We start from the raw sequence: 19,027 nt of genomic DNA on the forward strand, positions 1-19,027 counted from the left end.
CAATTAAAAGACCATGCGGATAGATTAAGCGAAATAAACGACAGCCTGAGGAAGAAAAACCTATGTGTAATTGGGGTTCCCGAGGGCGCCGAAAGGGACAGAGGGCCAGAATATGTATTTGAACAAATCATAGCTGAAAACTTTCTTAATCTGGGAAGGGAAACAGGCATTCAGATCCAGGAAATAGAGAGAACCCCCCTAAAATCAATAAAAACCGTTCAACACCTTGACATTTAATAGAGAAGCTTGCAAATTCCAAAGATAAAGAGAAGATCCTTAAAGCAGCAAGAGACAAGAAATCCCTGACTTTTATGAGGAGGAGCATTAGGGTAACAGCAGACCTCTCCACAGAGACCTGGCAGGCTAGAAAGGGCTGGCAAGATATATTCAGGGTCCTAAATGAGAAGAACATGCAACCAAGAATACTTTATCCAGCAAGGCTCTCATTCAAAATGGAAGGAGAGATAAAGAGCTTCCAAGACAAGCAGGGACTGAAAGAATATGTGACCTCCAAACCAGCTCTGCAAGAAATTTTAAGGGGGACTCTTAAAATTCCCCTTTAAGAAGAAGTTCAGTGGAACAATCCACAAAAAGAAGGACTGAATAGATATCATGATGACACTAAACTCATATCTCTCAATAGTAACTCTGAATGTGAATGGGCTTAATGACCCCATCAAAAGGCTCAGGGTTTCAGACTGGATAAAAAAGCAGGACCCATCTATTTGCTGTCTACAAGAGACTCATTTTAGACAGAAGGACACCTAGAGCCTGAAAATAAAAGGTTGGAGAACCATTTACCATTCGAATGGTCCTCAAAAGAAAGCAGGGGTAGCCATCCTTATATCAGATAAACTAAAATTTACACCGAAGACTGTAGTGAGAGATGAAGAAGGACACTATCTCATACTTAAAGGATCTATCCAACAAGAGGACTTAACAATCCTCAATATATATGCCCCGAATGTGGGAGCTGCCAAATATATAAATCAATTAATAACCAAAGTGAAGAAATACTTAGATAATAATAAACATATACTTGGTGACTTCAATCTAGCTCTTTCTATACTCGATAGGTCTTCTAAGCACAACATCTCCAAAGAAACGAGAGCTTTAAATGATACACTGGACCAGATGGATTTCACAGATATCTACAGAACTTTACATCCAAACTCAACTGAATACACATTCTTCTCAAGTGCACATGGAACTTTCTCCAGAATAGACCACATACTGGGTCACAAATCGGGTCTGAACCGATACCAAAGGATTGGGATCGTCCCCTGCATATTCTCAGACCATAATGCCTTGAAATTAGAACTAAATCACAACAAGAAGTTTGGAAGGACCTCAAACACGTGGAGGTGAAGGACCATCCTGCTAAAAGATGAAAGGGTCAACCAGGAAATTAAAGAAGAATTAAAAAGATTCATGGAAACTAGTGAGAATGAAGATACAACCGTTCAAAATCTTTGGGATGAGGCGAAAGCAGTCCTAAGGGGGAAATACATCGCAATACAAACATCCATTCAAAAACTGGAAAGAACTCAAATACAAAAGCTAACCTTACACATAAAGGAGCTAGAGAAAAAACAGCAGATAGATCCTACACCCAGCAGAAGAAGAGAGTTAATTAAGATTCGAGCAGAACTCAACAAAATCGAGACCAGAAGAACTGTGGAACAGATCAACAAAACCAGGAGTTGGTACTTTGAAAGAATTAACAAGATAGATAAACCATTAGCCAGCCTTATTAAAAAGAAGAGAGAGAAGACTCAAATTAATAAAATCATGAATGAGAAAGGAGAGATCACTACCAACACCAAGGAAATACAAACGATTTTAAAAACATATTATGAACAGCTATACGCCAATACATTAGGCAATCTAGAAGAAATGGACGCATTCCTGGAAAGCCACAAACTACCAAAACTGGAACAGGAAGAAATAGAAAACCTGAACAGGCCAATAACCAGGGAGGAAATGGAAGCAGTCATCAAAAACCTCCCAAGACACAAGAGTCCAGGGCCAGATGGCTTCCCAGGGGAATTCTATCAAACGTTTAAAGAAGAAACCATACCTATTCTACTAAAGCTGTTTGGAAAGATAGAAAGAGATGGAGTACTTCCAAATTAGTTCTATGAGGCCAGCATCACCTTAATTCCAAAACCAGACAAAGACCCTACCAAAAAGGAGAATTACAGACCAATATCCCTGATGAACATGGATGCAGAAATTCTCAATAAGATACTAGCCAATCGGATCCAACAGCACATTAAGAAAATTATTCACCATGACCAAGTAGGATTTATCCCCGGGACATAAGGCTGGTTCAACACCCGTAAAACAATCAATGTGATTCATCATATCAGCAAGAGAAAAACCAAGAACCATATGATCCTCTCAATAGATGCAGAGAAAGCATTTGACAAAATACAGCATCCATTCCTGATCAAAACTCTTCAGAGTGCAGGGATAGAGGGAACATTCCTCGACATCTTAAAAGCCATCTACGAAAAGCCCACAGCAAATATCATTCTCAATGGGGAAGCACTGGGAGCCTTTCTCCTAAGATCAGGAACAAGACAGGGATGTCCACTCTCACCACTGCTATTCAACATAGTACTGGAAGTCCTAGCCTCAGCAATCAGACAACAAAAAGACATTAAAGGCATTCAAATTGGCAAAGAAGAAGTCAAACTCTCCCTCTTCGCCGATGACATGATACTCTACATAGAAAACCTAAAAGCCTCCACCCCAAGATTGCTAGAATTCATACAGCAATTTGGCAGTGTGGCAGGATACAAAATCAATGCCCAGAAATCAGTGGCATTTCTATACACTAACAATGAGACTGAAGAAAGAGAAATTAAGGAGTCAATCCCATTTACAATTGCACCCAAAAGCATAAGATACCTAGGAATAAACCTAACCAAAGAGGTAAAGGATCTATACCCTAAAAACTATAGAACACTCTGAAAGAAATTGAGGAAGACACAAAGAGATGGAAAAATATTCCATACTCATGGACTGGCAGAATTAATATTGTGAAAATGTCAATGTTACTCAGGGCAATTTACACGTTTAATGCAATCCCTATCAAAATACCATGGACTTTCTTCAGAGAGTTGGAACAAATTATTTTAAGATTTGTGTGGAATCAGAAAAGACCCCGAATAGCCAGGGGGATTTTAAAAAAGAAAACCATATCTGGGGGCATCACAATGCCAGAGTTGAGGTTGTACTACAAAGCTGTGGTCATCAAGACAGTGTGGTACTGGCATAAAACAGACACATAGATCAATGGAACAGAATAGAGAATCCAGAAGTGGACCCTCAACTTTATGGTCAACTAATACTCGATAAAGGAGGAAAGACTATCCACTGGAAGAAAGACAGTCTCTTCAGTAAATGGTGCCGGGAAAATTGGACATCCACATGCAGAAGAATGAAACTAGACCACTCTCTTTCACCAGACACAAAGATAAACTCAAAATGGATGAAAGATCTAAATGTGAGACAAGATTCTATCAAAATCCTAGAGGAGAACACAGGCAACACCCTTTTTGAACTTGGCCACAGTAACTTCTTGCAAGATACATCCACAAAGGCAAAAGAAACAAAAGCAAAAATGAACTATTGGGACTTCATCCAGATAAGAAGCTTTTGCACAGCAAAGGATACAGTCAACAAAACTAAGACAACCAACAGAATGGGAGAAGATATTTGCAAATGACGTATCAGATAAAGGGCTAGTTTCCAAGATCTATAAAGAACTTATTAAACTCAACACCAAAGAAACAAACAATCCAATCATGAAATGGGCAAAAGACATGAACAGAAATCTCACAGAGGAAGACATAGACATGGCCAACACGCACATGAGAAAATGCTCTACATCACTTGCCATCAGGGAAATACAAATCAAAACCACAATGAGATCCCACCTCACACCAGTGAGAATGGGGCAAATTAACAAGGCAGGAAACCACAAATGTTGTAGAGGATGCGGAGAAAAGGGAACCCTCTTGGGATCCCTGGGTGGCGCAGCGGTTTGGCGCCTTCCTTTGGCCCAGGGCGCGATCCTGGAGACCCGGGATAGAGTCCCACGTCGGGCTCCCGGTGCATGGAGCCTGCTTCTCCCTCTGCCTGTGTCTCTGCCTCTCTCTCTCTCTCTCTCTCTCTCTCTCAGTGTGACTATCATAAATAAAAAAAAAAAAGAAAAGAAAAAAGAAAAGGGAACCCTCTTACACTGTTGGTGGGAATGTGAACTGGTGCAGCCACTCTGGAAAACTGTGTGGAGGTTCCTCAAAGAGTTAAAAATAGACCTGCCCTATGACCCAGCAATTGCACTGTTGGGGATTTAACCCAAAGATACAGATGCAATGAAACGCCAGGACACCTGCACCCCGATGTTTCTAGCAGCAATGGCCACAATAGCCAAACTGTGGAAGGAGCCTCGGTGTCCATCGAAAGATGAGTGGATAAAGAAGATGTGGTTTATGTATACAATGGAATATTACTCAGCCATTAGAAACGACAAATACCCACCATTTGCTTCGACGTGGATGGAACTGGAGGATATTATGCTGAGTGAAATAAGTCAATCGGAGAAGGACAAACATTATATGTTCTCATTTATTTGGGGAATATAAATAATAGTGAAAGGGAATAGAAGGGAAGGGAGAAGAAATGGGTAGGAAATATCAGAAAGGGAGACAGAACATAGAGACTCCTAAGTCTGGGAATCGAACTAGGGGTGATGGAAGGGATGGGGGGCGGGGGAGGGGTGACCGGGTGATGGGCACTGAGGGGGGCACTTGACAGGATGAGCACTGGGTGTTATTCTGTATGTTGGCAAATTGAACACCAATAAAAAATAAATTTATTATTTAAAAAAAAACAAAAATAAATAAAAGCAGCTCTCAGCCTGCTTTTATCACTGCCCTCAGTCTTTTCGATCTCGGTGACTTAGTGACATTTCATATTCATTGTGCCCCAAATGGAAAATTGTCCTCCCTTTCTTCAAATCTTCTCCTGTTGACTCGTGTTTCAACTGCTGGCCTCCCCATCATTGCCAGTCGTTCTTCTAGTCATGCCACTTTGCGATAAATCAGAGGTCCTCTGCCTTGTTCCTCTTTCTCTCTTTCCCCATATCTGATTAGTCTCCAGCCCTGTGGCTCCCACCTTTTGATAGAGTGGAATGATATTCACCATTTATTGAGTCCTCCCTCTGTGCCAGCCATTCTGCCAAGCACTTCACACCTATTGACTTCATGTGTGTTGTACAAACGAGGAAATGAAGCGTTTAAAGGGAGAGAACTGTTCCCAAGTCACACCCATTATTGGCAAAGCCAGGGTTTATTTATTTTTTTATAATAAATTTCTTTTTTATTGGTATTGGAATCTGAAGTTCACGTTACACAAATGAAGCTCTCAGTTCCCTGTTTAATTGGACTGGAAAGTGTTCTTCAAATATCAGTTTCTAATTCTTATAAAGAATTTATTCAGGCAAGAAGAAAGATCAGAGGCAGTGGGCCTTTCAGAGTGGTTAATTGTTTTAAGTGAACAATTGCTTATGAGGAAGTTAGGCACTATTTTTAAACTGCACTGATTTACCTTTGTTGAGGAAACTATGCATATTAAGATTTCGGGCAGGGGCACCTGGGTTGGCACAAATCAGTTAAGTGACTGCTGATTTCAGCCCAGGTTGTGAGATCCAGCCCCAGATCAGGCTCTATACTCTGTGGAATAGGCTTGAGATTCTCTTTCCCTCACCCTCTGCCTCCTCCCACTATACTAAATAAATAAATCTTAAAAAAAAAAAAAAAAAAAAAAAAAAAAAAGATTTCAGGCATCATAATTCAGTCTAGTGTGTGAGCAAGTAGAACGAAGTTGTAATTGGTTAATACTGTCTTGGAGGAATGGTTGGAGGCCTTGAGACTCACCTTCCTTCCCTGGCTCTGCCCCAGGAAGCTTATATCAGTGTGTTTATTTTCATGCCTATCACAGGAGGCAGAATAGAGCAGTCCTTTCCATTAGGACTGTCGGCTTTCTTCTGTCCTGTGAACTTAATGTGCTATCACCTGCATTCCTGAGAGCCAGCGTCCCCAAATAAATGCCCCAAATACATGCCTTCACAGTGAATCCAGAGGTGGTTTGGGCATCTTTAGGCAGGAGACATTGCAAACTTGTGGGTTTTAAAAAAATAACTAATGTATTGTAAGAAAAAAAACAGAAAATAAAGCCAACAATTTCTCCTTTGGATCTCAACTTGAGAAACTTCCCTCTGGAAGCTTTTATGACCCACTAGTCTTGGAAGTATTCATTTTACACTTCCATAGGATATACAGTGACCCAGTCAAGGCACATCTTACACTCTATGGCTTCTGTTGCTTCTCTTTCCTTTTTAAATTCTGAATTAATCAACCTCTTTTCCAAAAAGATTGATTGATTGATTGATTGGATTGATTTATGTATTTGAGAGAGCAAGCAAGTGTGCATGAGCTGGGGGAGGGGAAGTAGGAATAGGAGAAAATCTCAAGAGAATCCACACTGAACACGGAGCCTGACAAGGAGCTCCATCTCATGACTGCTCAGAGTTGGCCCCTTAATGCACTGAGCCACCCAGGCACCCCTTCTCTTGCTTTCCTTGTCTGTAATTCTCCAGCACGTAAGAAAACTCAGAGTCTGTGTCTGTCTTCCCTAGGGTTCTGTCTCCACTGCCTGACACTTGTCTGCCAAATAGAAGGAACCCACAAATAGTTACTAGAATAAGAATGAGCATATAAGAAAAATTAAAACCATGTGGTGGTTGTGGCAAATCCTTCTTCTTTTTTTTTAAAGATTGTATTTATTTGAGGGAGATTGAGAAAGAACAGAGAGGGACAAGCAGACTCCTTGCTGAGCCTGATGTGAAGCTCAGTACCAGGACCTGAGCCAAAGTCCGATGCTTAACTGACTGAGCCACGCCAGTGCCCCAATTGTAACAAATTCCTAAGAACAGCTCAGTGGGGCTCAAGCTCCAAGGAGATCATGTGTCACAGAAGAGCCCGCGATGAAAAAGATGTCATTCCTATTGACCATGCAATGAAACAAAGAGAGGGTCACTCCTCCAGAAAACCCTGCCAATGCAGCAGCTGCTGTGGTATGTAATTTGGGGAGTAGGCATCCCGACTTCCAGGAAAAAGTTGTAAAGGTGGTAGGTAAAAAACAGCAACCCAGTAATAAAAGAATTGATCTCTGAAGAGAGATTAAAGAGCAGCTAAGATGAGAGGCTAGCTAATGCTCTATTTTATTTTGAAATCAAAAGAAAATAGCATTCTTAGCTTGCACTATTCTTGTGATCAAGTTCCTTTAAAAAAAAAAAAAGATATTATTTATTTATTCTTGAGAGACAGAGGAAGAAGCAGGCTCCATGCAGGGAGCCTGATGTGGGACTCGATCCCAGGACTCCAGGAACATGCCCTAGGCCAAAGGCAGGTGATAAACCACTGAGCCATCTGGGAACCCCTGATCAAGTTCCTTTTATGTGAGCTTAATTCAGTAGGGCTCTGAATGGAAAGTTAAACTGCTAGATGTATCTCTCCCTCAAACTATCTTTTCCCTTCCTAGTAGATCAGTGTATTGTTCAAGCACTCAATGACCAAATCTAAGATTCTGCAGAATTCTGAGGCCTTGGACAAAATTCTGAGCAGCTGCTGTGCCACCAAAATACAGTTGTGTTCACCTACTTCCTGGACTCTTCAGATTTAAACAAAACCCCTGAAAGACTATGTCTGATAAAACACATTTGCCTTTCACCCTTTACAAGAATATCACGAGATCTTCTAGAAAAGCTGGGGGGGTGAATTTCCCCATGGTGGGCTCCACAGACTTTAGTACAAAAGTCTCCACCAGCAGGTGAGTGCAGCAGTGTAAAGCAATAACCATAGAATAATCAGAAAATGTTTGGGAAAGCACAGGTTAGGAAGCTGAGTGGAGCAAGAAGCTATTTCTGCCTATGTCCGAGAGACTTGGTCCAGGAAAAGAAATTTAATGGTGGTTAATATTATTCAGAGTTGTACAACCATCCCCACAATCAATTTTAGGCCATTTTCATTACCCCCAAAAGAAACTCCACGCTTATAAATGGTAACTCCCCATCCCCACCCCCAATCTTCTCAGCTCAGGACAACCACCAATTTACTTCTCTCCTGATGGGTTTGCCCATTCTGGATATAGACAACAAATGGTCTTTGGTAATTGGCCCTTATACTTGACATACTTTCAAGGTTTATTCATTTTACAGTGTATATCAGTTTCTTATTCCTTTATATTGCTGAATAACATTTCATTTTACTTACCCATTCATTACTTGATGAACATGTGGGTTGTCTCTACTTTTTGCCTCTTATGGGTTATTCTGCTATGAACGTTTGTGTGCAATAGTTTGTGTGGGCATATGTTTTCATTTCCCTTGGGTATATACCTAGGAGTAAAATTGCTGAGTTATGTGATAACTGTCCACATTTAACTTTCTGAGAAGCTGCCTGGATGTTTTCCATGGTGACTGCCTCATTATATATTCCCACCAGCAATGTATGAATGAGGGTTCCAATTTATCCACATCTTCACCAACATCTATTATTTTCCATCTTTTTTCATGTGGATTTGAGAAAAATGTGAAGTCAGCCATTATTTCTTCACATTATTTTTCTGCTCTTTTCTCTCTCTCTTCCCCTTCTCGTACCTCTATAAAGGGAATGTTATTCCACTCAATGTTATGTCATAGTTCCCTTAGATGATCTTTAATTTTTCAAACTCTCTTTTCTTTTTGCTGCTCTATTAGGGTAAATTGCATGGCCCTGACTTCTAGATTACTGATCCTTTCTTGTGCTTCATGCGTGCAGTCTGCTGTTGGATGCCTCTAGTGTATTTTCAGTTCAGTTATTGTATTTTGCTCTGTGACTTCTGTTTGGTACTTTTTTTAAATTTAATTTTTTAAGATTTATTTATTTATTCATGAGAGACACACAGAGAGAGGCAGAGACACGGGCAGAGGGAGAAGCAGGCTCTCTGTGGGGATCCCAATGTGGGACTTGATCCCAGATCCCAGGATCACACCCTGAGCCGAAGGCAGACAAATGCTCAACCACTGAGCCATCCAGATGTCCCTTTAATTTAATTTTTAAAAAACATTTTATTTATTTATTTATTTTTTTGACATTTACTTTTTTTTTTTTTTAATTTTTATTTATTTATCATAGTCACAGAGAGAGAGAGAGAGGCAGAGACACAGACAGAGGGAGAAGCAGGCTCCATGCACTGGGAGCCCGATGTGGGATTCGATCCTGGGTCTCCAGGATCGCGCCCTGGGCCAAAGGCAGGCGCCAAACCGCTGCGCCACCCAGGGATCCCTTAAAAAACATTTTATTTATGTATTTGAGAGAGAGAGAGAGCATAAGTAGAGGGAGGAACAAGGGAAGAGGAGAGGAAGAAGCAGACTCCCTGCTAAGCAGGGAGCCCTATGTGGGGCTTGGTCCCAGGACCCTGGGACCATAACCTGAGCCAAAGGCAAACGCGTAACAAACCTAAGCCACCCAGGCACCATGTTTGGTATGTTCTTATAGTTTCTCTTTGTTGAAGTTCTCATTGTGTTCATGCTTTCTTCTCCCATGCCTGGTGAGCACCTTTATGACCATTACTTTGAACTCTTTCTCAGGTAAATTACTTATTTCTGTTTCATTAAGGTTTTTTCCTGAAGTTGTATCTTGTTCTTTCATTTAGAACACATTCCTCTGTTTCCTCATTGTGCTTGACTCTCTGTGCTCCTTTTTGTGTATCAGATGAAACAGCCACCAGTCGATCGTGAAGGAGTGGTCTTGTGTAGGAGATGAAACTTAACTGTTGAACCTTGCTGCCTGCTTTATTCTTGATAGGTCCCAGTCGTTAAGAAAGTGCCAAGACCTGTGAGTGTTCCAGAGAGAGGGATCTCCCTCAGCACCTAGTTTCAGGGTGATTGGAAGCTGGGCCCTCAGGCAGCAGCTTTTAAGGTATGCGAATATATACAGACCTATGAGACCATTATTGTAAACCCTGCTGGCCTCCAGACCAGGTGATCTGGAGGTGTCCCCTTGGTGACTTTTGCAGAAACTGGGGGTTCTTGTCTGGAGACAAGTGTATGAGCCACGTGCTGGGTGGTACTGACAAGCTATAGTGAGGCACATCCCCCCAGCCTACACTCCCTGAGAGCATTTCCATAGCCTCTAGGTATGTGCTAAACCAGAAGCCTGTCCCATGGGCTGAAGCTCCAGGACAAGTGAGTAGTCCTTTTTAACGAGAAGATGTGTTCCAGTCTGCTTTCTGTGCAGTACCCTGGGGGCAGCTTCCTGCCAAGAATTGTCTTTCCCATTGTTTTATGGTAGGGCCATGGGAATAGGGCCAGGGCAAGGACAGGCACTGGCCTGCAGGCTTTGGTAGAACCACTTGCCAGTCTTTTTTTTTTTTTTTTTTATATAGTCATTCTAGTGGGTGTGATGTCTTGTGGTTTTGATTAGCATTTCTCCAATGGCAAATTATGTTGAGCATCTTTTCACTTGCATGTTGACCATTTGAAAATCTTTTTTTGTTTGTTTTTATTTTGTTTTGTTTTGTATGTATATTTTGTATTGGAGTTCGATTTGCCAACATATAGTATGACATCCAGTGCTCATCCTGTCAGGTGCCCTCCTCAGTGCCCCTCACCTAGTTACCCCATCTCCCCGCCCACCTCCCGTTCTATAACCCTTTGTTCATTTCCCAGAGTTAGGAGTTCCGTCACCCTCTCTGATTTTTCCCACTCATTTTTCTCTCCTTTCCACTATAATCCCTTTCACTATTTTTTTTATTTCCCAATAAGTAAAACCATGTAATGTTTGTCCTTCTCCGATTGACTTACTTCACTCAGCATAATACCCTCCAGTTCCATTCACGTTGAAGCAAATGGTAGGTATTTCTGATGGCTGAGTAATATTCCATTGTGTATATAGACCACATCTTCTTTATCCATTTATCTTTCAATGGACACCGAGGCTCCTTCCACAGTTTGGCTATTGTGGACATTGCTGCTGTGAACATTGAGGTGCAGGTGTCTTGGCTTTTCACTGCATCTGTATCTTTGGGGTGAATACCCAGTAGTGCAGTTGCTAGGTTGTAGGGTAGCTCTATTTTTAACTCTTTGAGGAACCTCCACACAGTTTTCCAGAGTGGTTGCACCAGTTTATATTCCCACCAACAGTGCAAGAGGGTTCCCTTTTCTCCACATCCTCAGCAACATTTGTTGTTTCCTGTCTTGTTAATTTTCACCATTCTCATTGGTGTGAGGTGATATCTTATTGTGGTTTTGATTTGTATTTCCCTGATGGCAAGTGATGTGAAGCATTTTTTCATGTGCTTGTTGGCCATGTGTATGTCTTCTTTGGTGAAATTTCTGTTCATGCCTTTTGCCCATTTCAAGATTGGATTGTTTGTTTCTGGGTGTTGAGTTTAATAAGTTCTTTATAGATCTTGGATGTCTTTGAATATCTTTTTTTGCTGAAATATCTATTCAGAAACTTTGACCATTTATAAATTGGGCTGCATTTTTGTTATTAAAGCATGAAAATCCTTTATATAGTCCAGATACAAGTCTCTTATCCATCTATGATTTGCAAAAGACTTTCCCTATTCTGTGGGTGGCCTTTTATTGATGGTGTCCACTGAAGCACAAAAGCTTTTAATTTTGATGAATTCTAATTTATCTATTTTTTTCTTCAGTCATTTGTGCTTTTGGAGTCCTGTGATCAGTGATTACAACTCACTGAAAGCTCAGATGATGCTTAGCATTTTTTAGTAATAAAATCTTTTTAAATTATGTAAAAAAAAATAATAATAAAATAAATTAAGTTATGTACATTGTACAGACATAATGCTTTGCACACTTAATAGACTACAGTGTGAATTGATAAGTCAGGACGTGCCTGGGTAGCTTAGTCGGTTAAGCATCTGCCTTCGGCTCAGGTCATAATCTGGGTCCTGGGAATAGAGTCCCATGTTAAGCTCTGTGTCCAGCAGGGAATCTGCTTCTCCCTCTCACTCTCACTCTTCTCCTGTACTCTTTCTCTCTCCCAAATAAGTAAATCAGATCTTTAAAAAAAATTAAACAAGTCAGGAAACAACAGATGTTGGCAAGGATCCAAAGAAAGGGGAACCCTCTTGCACTGTTGGTGGGAATGCAAGCTGGTATGGCCACTCTGGAAAACAGTGTGGAGGTTCCTCAAAAAGTTAAAAAATAGAGCTACCCTACGACTCTGCAATTGCACTCCTAGGTATTTATCCAGGGGATACAAACACAGTGATTTGAAGTGGCACATGCACCCCAAAGTTAATAATAGTTAATGCACCCCCAATGTCCACAATAGCCAAACTATGGAAAGAGCCCAGATCCATCAACAGATGAATGAATAAAGAAGATGTGATGTATATATACAATGGAATATAACTCAGCCATCAAAAAGAATGAAATCTTGCCCTTTGCAATGACGTGGATAGAACTAGAAGGTATCATGCTAAGCAAAATAAATCAGAGAAAGACAAATACCATATGATTTCACTCATATGTAGAATTTAAGAAACAAAACAGATAAACACAGAAGAAGGAAAAATAAAATAAGATAAAAACACAGAGGGAAGCAAACTGTAAGACACTTTCAACTATAGGGAACAAACTGAGAGTTGCTGGAAGGGAGGTGGGTGAGGGGGTGGGGTAAGTGGGTGATGGGCATTAAGGAGGGCATTTGATATGATGAGTACTGAGTGTTCTATGCAGCTGATGAATCACTAAATTTTACCCCTGAAACTACTAATACACTGTATGTTAACTAAATTGAATTTAAATAAAAATATTTTAAAAATGTAATTTTTGTATACACTGGGAAACCAAAAAATTCACTTGACTCCCTTTATTGTGATACTTGCCTTATTGCAGTGATCTGGAACCAAACTCACAGTATCTCTGAGGTATGCCTGTAATTGATTTTCAGAAATGGTTCTGACAACATTATTCTGCCCCCACGCATAGGCTGGAGCTAAAGGTGAAGCAGTGCTAGTCAGAGCTCTCTCATTAGGCCTGACCAGGGATGCCAGGCTGTCTTAGACATTTTACTCTAACTAGAATACATTTTCACCTGTTTAAAACTTTGGTTATTGCATCCTCTTCTCAATCTCTTTTTGTTCACATATAGTATACGGGTAGCCAGTAATGTTTTGGCACTTTCTGTACTTGGTAATTGCTTTGTCAATTCTCATTTTAAATGAGTCAAGACATTTCCATTGCTCCTTTTCAAAGACTGCTCTCCCAACGAAATTGTTCACTTTATTCACTATGTCTTATTTTTCTCCATCTTATGATTTATTGTGACTCTCCGCAGTGCATTGCCTTATTCTTTCCACTGGACCATCTGTAGCGTTTCCCCTTTTGTTGAACCCCGGTAATAACCACATCCCAGCTATTTTCTTCAGCAAGAGAGAACATGTAAAAGTCCTGACTTCAGATATTTTGTTATTCTTGAGTTGCCATTGTTGAGCTCTGCCAGCATCCTGGAGAATTTTTAGGACAGATACACATGGTATTGCCCAAGTATTGCAATATGCAGTCTGATTTCACACCAGGCAACCAATGTAGACATCAATTTATTAACAGCATTGAGTGAAGGTAGTCAATTGAGTGTCACAGGGATGAGGCTATTGGCTTCTAACAGCAGACCTCTTTGTGCCAATTCCTAGATTTAAGAATGAAAGAAGCAGTGGAGTGACTGACACTTCCATGCATAGCAGGTCCATCTTCCACTCAAAAGGGGAAATTAGTCTCCAGGAAGAGAGGCCATGTTTTAGCCTTGATGATATCCAAGAGAACAAGTCAGATTTCCACTTGCTCTTGCCTATATGTTAAAACTCCCCAGCCCGTGCTATTATCTCATCTCATTTTTAATAGGTAGCCTCATCAACTTGATTTTGCAAACATTATAAGGCTCTAAATTCCAGGTTCAGTTCCCTTCTATGGGATGGCATAGGGCAATATCTGAAAACAAGAAAATATTTGCTCCTGGTCCCTGGCCTCAGGAGCAAAAGATCCGAGTTCAAGATCACATAAAAACATTTGAGTCCTCTTTGAAGTGTATATTGTTTTCCTAAATAAAATTTTGACTTGCTATAGTTTTTTTTCCTGATCACTTTCATCTTGTCTTTCCAAGGTGGAATGTTTTTGTTTTTGTTTTTTTTTTTTTTAGAAATCATTTCACTGGTACTGGACAACAGTACCATCAGCCAGCTTGTCCTCAAGGAGGATCTCCTGGACATGGAACCAGTTGTCTATGTTGATGGGGCATCCAGGAGGAAGCATTGTCCTGGGCTGGAGTACAAACCCAACCACAGCCTTGCAATGCTCCCATCTGAACCTCCAGTCCCAACCAGTTGGCAGCTGGTCCAAAGGAGAAATGTCTCCTTTCCTATGTAAGACATCCTGCCCTTCTCCTTGATGAGAGAATGGGGAGTGCCAACAGTTTACATGGGACTCAAGCATCATCAATCACCTTGAGAAACAGTGCAAGGGAGGTAAACCTGCAATTTTACATTTCTCCTCACCCATTCAGTACAAGGTTTATTTTGGGTTATAGGTCTGTGAACCAACCTGTCTGCACTTTGGTTTCTGGTCCCCTTTCATTTAATAGTCTCAGTCTGTTTCAATCAAACCATAACAAAACAGAAAGTTTTAATGTCTATAAGGAACAGATGAATTCATATGTTAAAAGTCTCTATGAGGTTAATCACAAATGTGAGTCCTGGGTCAAATGATATCCCCCACCCCAGTCCTAACTCCACAAGAGACCACATGTGGAAATACAGAACTGAGATTTGAACCCTGTATAGCTATAAGGTGTAATGAATTTAAACATTTTTTAATTTTAAATTTTTAATTAAATTTTTAAATTTAACAAATTTTTAATTTATCCATTTCAACTAACTCTTGAACTTTCAGATACTATATGCCCTCATTCTTGTCTACTTATACAATTGCCTGCATGAGAACTGAAAATCTTAAACCCATACTTCTGAATAAGATTCTCTGCACACTATGCTGGTAGCAAGGCCTCTGGCAGAAAGGGCAAATCTGGGCTTTCCCCAAGAGCCTCTGTTATCAAATTGCATTCACCTAGAAGGTAACAGGGAAGTTAAGGAATTATTTTTTCTGATTTGATATTTCAAGACATTGAGCTCGCTTTTGCTTCATTTTTTTCTGGCAGATCTGAACTGAAGATCATTCCACAAGGTAGAACAACTCATTAACCTATTTGACTTGGCCCCAGGAGTGCTATGTACAGAGATTCATATTCTGAAGAATTCTGATAGAATTCCCTGGAGAAAAACACCCATTTTAGTTGGCATATACTGGAGTCCCTGGAACCAGTTACTCAGTTACAATTCCTTCAAATTTGGAAGGATTTTGGAATTGCTATTGTTTTCTCAGTAAATTACTGGATCATACTGGTGTCTTGGAATAAGGCAACACATTTTAAATGCAAGTTTCCATAAACTGCAACTCAACCTTCCCAGCTCCTAGGGGATTTTCACTGGCCCAGACTCAGGAAGAATTTTCTTCTGTGGGATCCAAGACTTCAGAGACCAAACATTTCCTGAAGACTTTCTTTGCTTTCTGACCTCTACCTACCTCCTCCCAAAGACACACAAAGAAACTATTTCTGATTGGCTGGGTAGCCAAGAGTGCCTGGTGGGCCTAAGGTGCAGATTAGGGAGACAAGGGAACATGAATCCAAGATTTTTTTCTCTGCATATGGCGCCATGGAGTTGCCTGATGGCTGAGTGTGTTAACCCCTTGCTTTATGGCTGGAATTTTTAAATCCCACTCCTGGAGCTTTTCTGAGGAATTGATTTTGTACATGGTGTTCATTTATATTCCAGAAAGCACCTCGATCATAAAATAGGAGTGATGGTTAGGCAAGGCAGTAAAAGGAGTTAAGGCAGCCAAGAGCACTTAAATTATCAGACCCTGGCACCTCCAAAGGTTTTGAAACTCATTAGTTTTGCTGCCTTTCTCCTGTAGCTTGTTAAAACCTGAGCTGGGTGGGTTGAGTTAGTGGTTTGGAGATAGAATTTTGGAGCCATTATTAGGAGATGTGCTGGCCTGGTGTACATTGCCCACTCACCCATGCTGGTCAGGAGCGGCATGCAGTGTGTGGAGTGGCTTGCCAGCCCCTTTCCCTGCCGCTGACCAATCCTGTCATCTGCATCCCTCCTATGTTCTGCAGGGACCCCTAAGGTCATGTTCTCCCACCTTATAAAGTTGCAAATATCTTCAAAAGTCCTGTCAGAGGTCGACTTTCACCCCCAGAGGCCCGGCCTGGTCCCTGGCCAGTGGATGCTCTGTTAATACGAACCGGCACTGGTGGGGTGTTCTGGGCGCTGCCAAGACAGGGCCTGGCACTTGTCACCAATTATCCCATTCTCGCCATTTCTTCTTCATCACCATCGTGGATGGATGCCTCCTGCAGATCATGACCTCAAGTTCAGGTCAGAGTACCCCTGCCAGGCCTCCCTGCCCTCCGGAGGTGCCCCCCCCCGCCAAGTCCCTCAAAGCCTCTGTTGTTCCGAGCCTCCGTCCGGACCCCCAGAGTCCGAATCCCGCCTGGGCTTGCGGAGGGGCCGAGAGGAGCGGGGTGGCAGCAGACGGGGCGCCCGGCCGGGGTGGGGCTGCGCTCGCGGCCGCCCCCTCTCCGCGCCGCCCGGTCCCCGAGGACGACAGCCCTCCTCCAGCCCGCCCGCTCCCCACCCTCGCCTCGCCTCGCCTCGCCTCGCCGCGGCGCCGCCTCCCGCCTCCCGCCTCCCGCCCGCCGCCCGCCGCCGCCGCCCGCCGCCCTCCCGCCCTGGCCCCGGGCCGCGCAGGCAGCCGAGCGAGGGAGCGCTCTGGGATGGGACTTGGAGGAAGCGGCGAGGGAGGAGACGGCGGCCGCGGCTCGGGTTCTTCCAGCGCTCGCGCGAGCAGCGCCGGGGCAGGACCGCGTCTCTCGGGAGGCCGACGACCGAGCCCCGGGGCGCCGCGCCCGCGCGGGCGGCTGCAGGTGAGCGGGGCGCGCTTCCGCCGGGCTCCGCGTGGCCCCGCCGCCCCGAGGCGCTGCCCCCGGGGCCCACCGAGGGGCCCGCGGAGCTGGGGCGGCCCGGCGCACGCACACCCTCCCCCGCCGCCGCGGCCCGGCGCGCCGCCTGCACCAGGCCCCCGAGCGGCCCCGACGCGCGCCTGGAGCTGCGGCCCCGGCTGGGCGCGCGCGGGCCGACGGCGGACTAACGGGGTCCCCCCCCCCCCCCCGGCGGCCCAGCGGGCGCGCTCCCGGCTCGGCTCCCGGCGCGGCCGGCGTCCTGCAGGGCCCGGCGGGGGCGCTGTGTCCCGCCGCGGGGACTCCGGGCCCGGCTCCCGCGGCCCCGGGGAGACAGACTCGTGGGGCGGCCGTGAGGCGTGAGTCGGCTTCGCCCCCCGGCCGGCCGCGGCATCTGTGTTGGGCCTCGGTCCCCTGCGGTGTCTCTCCTTTGTGGAGGAGGGACAGAAAGGGGAGGGCGTTGTGTGCGAGTCGCTGGAAACCGCCAGGACGGTTTGCGGAGGGGACAGAGGCTTGCGGACTCCGTGTGGTTCATGGCTCCAGGATGGGACCGTGGGAAGGTAGATCCTCGGACAGACAGCCACTCTGAGCTAACCCGACTGACTGGGTTTCAAATTGTCATAAATCAGGGAGCCAGGCTGCAGCTGCACCCAGTGCACTGAATGGGCCTTCCAGGAGAAGGGAGGTCGTGGGGGCTGGTGGTCAAGGGCACAGAGTCTGGAATTAGCCTGCCGAGGTTCAAACGCTAGCTGTGAAGCTCACAGGTTGGTAACCTTGGAGTTACTTAACTACTCTATGCCTCAGTTGTCTAATGGGGTTGGTAATACCTGCAGGGCTGTGAGAATTAAAGTCCTTCGAACAGTTCCAGGCACATCCTAACGCTAGGTAGTGAGTTTCATGACCCCTCTTTCCAGGGAAAGCAAGGAGTTCCTGTGAGCACTCACCACCTCCCCAACTCAGGAAGATAGCCTCATCACAGATACATGAAAATGACAGATAATCATATGTGTTTAACTGGGGTTTTCCATTCTGGACTCCACTCCTGCATAGCTCTCCTTGCCTGCTTTCTCAGGGACACTGTCATAAGATCATATCAAGATACCAAAATGGATTTATGGCCTGGAAAGTTTCCTCTTAGACAGTGAAGTTTGGTGCCTTAGAATCCCCTTGGGAAAGCAGAGATCTGTGGCTCTTTACTACCTGTTCATACTTTTATTCCTGCCAGTAGAATTCAGCCTCAGGCCTCCCAGCTGCCAGGACTCTTTTGTAAACCAGGGCTCCAGGGTACCTTGCTCCTAGCATCCAGACACAAGCAAACTGGAGCCACTGTGGCCTGAGCTCACTCACTGGAGATGCCATAGCAGAGTCCCCCTCTGAGATACCTTCATATGGTTGTCAGGCCCTAAGCTCTTATCAGCGAACACTATGTATCTCTGTTCAGCAAGAGGTGGTTGTAATGTGGCTTGAGTAATGTGGCTCAAAATTTAAAGAAAGGTGGGCAGCCCCAGTGGCTCAGTGGTTTAGCGCCACCTTCCGCCCAGGGTGTGATCCTGGAGACCTGGGATCGAGTCCCACATCGGGCTCCCTGCATGGAGCCTGCTTCTCCCTCTGCCTATGTCTGTGCCTCCCTCTCTCTCTCTCTGTGTGTGTGTGTGTGTCTCTCATGAATAAATAAATAAAATCTTTAAAAATAATTTAAAGAAAAGGAAATAGATGATTGCTTCTTGAAAGATAGAAAAGCAATAAGAGGGTCTTTGGAGGCTCTAGAAGGAAATCCCACAATTTTCCTCGAAACAGGTGTGACTGGTGCCTAAAAGAAGGCAAGGAGTAAGGCAGGGGTGTGGCTGGAGAAAGTGGTAGAG

General features: G+C 43.8%; 1 protein-coding gene across 6 annotated transcripts in view; it reads left to right on the plus strand.

Moving 5' to 3' along the window:
* Window positions 1–16,970: 16,970 nt before the first annotated feature.
* The window catches only part of MATN2 (matrilin 2), a 146,203-nt gene continuing 144,146 nt past the window's right edge, over window positions 16,971–19,027 (plus strand). For 3 of the 6 annotated variants that reach the window (XM_038555132.1, XM_038555134.1, XM_038555137.1), the window contains exon 1: window positions 16,972–17,132. The gene's annotated coding sequence lies outside the window, so the exon portion shown is untranslated. Of the gene's footprint in view, window positions 17,133–19,027 lie in introns of all 6 variants that reach the window. The other 3 variants (XM_038555133.1, XM_038555135.1, XM_038555136.1) reach the window with 2 other exon arrangements.

The sequence above is a fragment of the Canis lupus genome, chromosome 13 (genome assembly GCF_011100685.1).
Source record: "Canis lupus familiaris isolate Mischka breed German Shepherd chromosome 13, alternate assembly UU_Cfam_GSD_1.0, whole genome shotgun sequence".
NCBI lineage: Eukaryota > Metazoa > Chordata > Mammalia > Carnivora > Canidae > Canis > Canis lupus.